We start from the raw sequence: 3,341 nt of genomic DNA on the forward strand, positions 1-3,341 counted from the left end.
TCAGCAAGCAAGCTACATCAGATATTCACCTCTATGAAAAACAACGTTCAACAAAGCTTCTAAGCATTCAATAGCTACACTTCTAGCTAGGGTGAGCAGAACTTGGTAGCAAAACTGGAATATTGAACAATTTAAGAGCTAGCAGCTCACGTACGTGTTCTTGATTGCTACTATTTCGTTCAATGAGCTTTTGAAGCAAAATCCAGCAACGTGACAATTTTTCCATGCGAGGTATATAGTGTAATAATTGATCAGCGATGGTGCAGTGGAATAGTCTTTTCAAGCCAAAAAAAAAATCCTCTTGTCTGGATATTGTACCCTTTTTAAATCAACCTGTAAAAGAAACAGCAGTAACTTTCCATAGTTTAGTATCTTAAAATTGGTAGCAAAAACAAATTAGCTACAGGGAGGAGACAGAGCACAACAACATGGAAAACTTGGCGAAAAGCGCAGCCCGGCACCCTCTCATGCGATTATAATCTCAATGTAAAAAACCGTGGAAGAAGGCTAATTCAAACTTTCGATTGTAAAACAGTGAAATCACGAATAAATGTATAAAAGACATGTTACCAAAATTGTTTGTCAGGCTGACAAATTCATCGCATCAACCCTTAATTACAAAATAGAATATTCTAAAAAAGGAAGTATTAATAAGCATGCAGGTTTTAAGAGGCAGGTTGTTCAAACCATGGAAATAACATATCATACAATCCTAGCTTGGAATAATATAATCCAAACTCGTAAAATTGGGGGGGGGGGGGGGGATGATAATCCAAATACTAACGTGAACAAAATCCATTTGAATTGCAGTGCAATAACCTCCAGGTCTTGAAACAAAGCATTCACAATATTATAAATGGACATGCTTCGAGGAGAAAGAGAGGAAGCAAGGGAACCTGGAAAGGGACATGAGTACGAGCATCAGTAACCATGCATGAGGCATATGGCCAGAAACACCAAATTGAATTAGCTGTGCATGGCTCACCTGCATAGGCTATAGTTGCGGACATGCATAGGTTTCGTGCGATTCAAGCCACATAACCAACATTTGTACAGGCTGCCAACATCACGAGATAGGTGCACACTATGGATTTTCTGGACTCAATACTGCACAATAACCACACCAAGTAAGAATAAGCATATATACACAATTTCTGGCTTGTCTGACATAAGACACATATCAACAATGCAACATTTCGTGATATGTAACATTTAAACAGAAGATAAAAATAAACTCATCGGCATTGTAAGTGATATGAGCTAACGACAAACATGAACCTACAACGTTCCTGCAAATCATCAATGCACATGCATATAAGTGTGTATTCTGCATATGTATTATTGCAGCATTCTAACATCACTCATGGGTAATGAAACAGAGGACCAAGCGGAAAATAAACACATACATGTTTTCCAATAGCGGGACAAATTGGTCCATGGGAAGATAAGAAATCAGAAAAAACTAAATCACCTCTTCCAGAGCCTCTTCCCCATAGGACGATAAGAAATCCCAGGTGAGACTGAGGTTGGAACATCCTGTCCTATGTAAATTAAAGGATTGGAGGGACAACATCAGAATCAAGCATGAGGAGAAGGTATTTATACCTTCGTACAGGCTAAAGGCTTCTCCGCTGCTAGGGCCTAGGCGCTTCAGCGATCACCGCGAACATCACCATCTCCTCTTCTTCATCGATTCCCAGGCCAAATGTGCAATGTAAATGACAATATTTCATTCTTTGTATCGGCATAAGAAATGGTTTTTTTTAGACCAGCTGAATCAGCAGTTGCAAAAATAGTGACATAAAAATAACTTTTGTACTCCCTCCATCCCAAAATATAAGGTCGCCACACATTTGAGGTAAAACGTTGACTAACAATTTGAACAACAAAATATGAGTTATATGTCACCAAATGTATATCATTGGATTAATATTTGAAAGATGTCTCCAACAATATATTTTTTGTATCATATAACATATATTTTATTGGTCAAATTATTGACATTTTGGCTCGAAATACGAAGTGGCCTTACATATAAAAACGGAGGGAGTACCATATACCATCATATAATTATTCTTTTACTCATTCTTTTCATAGCATAGTCTCATGAAAAGAAAGGAAGACATAACACTAAATCTAAATACTTTTGAGTCCACTATCAAAGTTTAGTATTTTGCCAGCCGAAGGATATGATATTTCAGAGTAAAATTTGCCTCTATTGCTTACACACACAAATGATTCTCACAAGAATTGGGAAATGGAATAAGCATGATGGTTACTTACCATCACGATAGGCAAAGCTGAGCCAGGTTTAGTCGGATTCAGCCTGGATATCAACATACAAAAGCACAGGAAATGATATTCGGTACCAATAAATAGAAGCATGGTGCAAGAAGGCACAAGATCCGTGGTATTCTGTAGATCTGTAATTGGGTAATCGTCTAAGCAAAGTCTAACCTAAGTACGGATAAACCAAGTTGAAAATATGATATATGTGTGAGAGAGAAGGGTTTGTGTACAACGCAATAACAACCTAATCTCAAAAGGTAAGTTACTTGACCATGTCCTGATCCAACAGGACGGCATCCAGTCGCCGAGCTGGCCGCTGTCTCCTCCTAAGGTAAGTACTTCCACCTCTCCCTCCTTGTCACCAACCCCGGTTCACCATTGATAACCTGCAAACAAAAGGTATATTTCCTGATTTCAAATCATACCATTCAATATCACTAATAAATAAATAGGACCTGCACCAAAAGGCACTCAATTGTTTGCCAATGATTTTCTGTACTTCATGCTCTAACCAAAATTCCTAGAAGTAGGAACTAAAATAACACCATATCTAAATTCAGAATATAATAGGACAATAAGGGGGAATTGAAACAACGCCACCCACCAAGTACACAAACGGCGGAGGAGGGCAGACAGCTGCAATGCTTGTCGGCATCCTTCCTGTCGAACATGGGCCAATTTCATCTTCTTCCTTTAGAATATACCTGCACCAAAAATAAACAGGGGACAAACTAAAATAAGCAACCAAAAAACAGAGATGCAAAATATAATTGACGCTAAGACACATATGCTAAATTCTTATAAGTGACTAATTGGACTGATGACATACATAATTTGTAGGCACATGGATTTGACCCAGTTAAGATCATGTAGATCAAGACACGCAATATCTAATTTAGATAGAATTAACAGTCCATTAAAAATGATTAAAATCATCACACATGACTTACCAGGACATGCAGTTTTCATGGAAATATTTGTGTAATTGCTCCATCTGTAATGGTGAATTGTAACACTTTCCCAGTCCCTTCCAAACAAAAAGAGGACAGATA

The 3,341-nt window shown here is 37.9% G+C and overlaps 1 long non-coding RNA gene across 1 annotated transcript; it reads right to left on the reverse strand.

Annotated features, from left to right (window-relative positions):
- Positions 1-1,609: 1,609 nt before the first annotated feature.
- LOC139839224 (uncharacterized) lies at positions 1,610-2,999 on the reverse strand. The gene is made up of 4 exons (XR_011756881.1): positions 2,894-2,999; positions 2,556-2,675; positions 2,284-2,326; positions 1,610-1,684 (listed from the first exon to the last, which is right to left on the reverse strand). It is a non-coding gene; the product is annotated as an uncharacterized lncRNA (long non-coding RNA).
- Between the last annotated feature and the right edge of the window lie 342 nt (positions 3,000-3,341).

This window comes from Lolium perenne, chromosome 4 (genome assembly GCF_019359855.2).
Source record: "Lolium perenne isolate Kyuss_39 chromosome 4, Kyuss_2.0, whole genome shotgun sequence".
In the NCBI taxonomy this organism is placed as follows: Eukaryota; Viridiplantae; Streptophyta; class Magnoliopsida; order Poales; family Poaceae; genus Lolium; species Lolium perenne.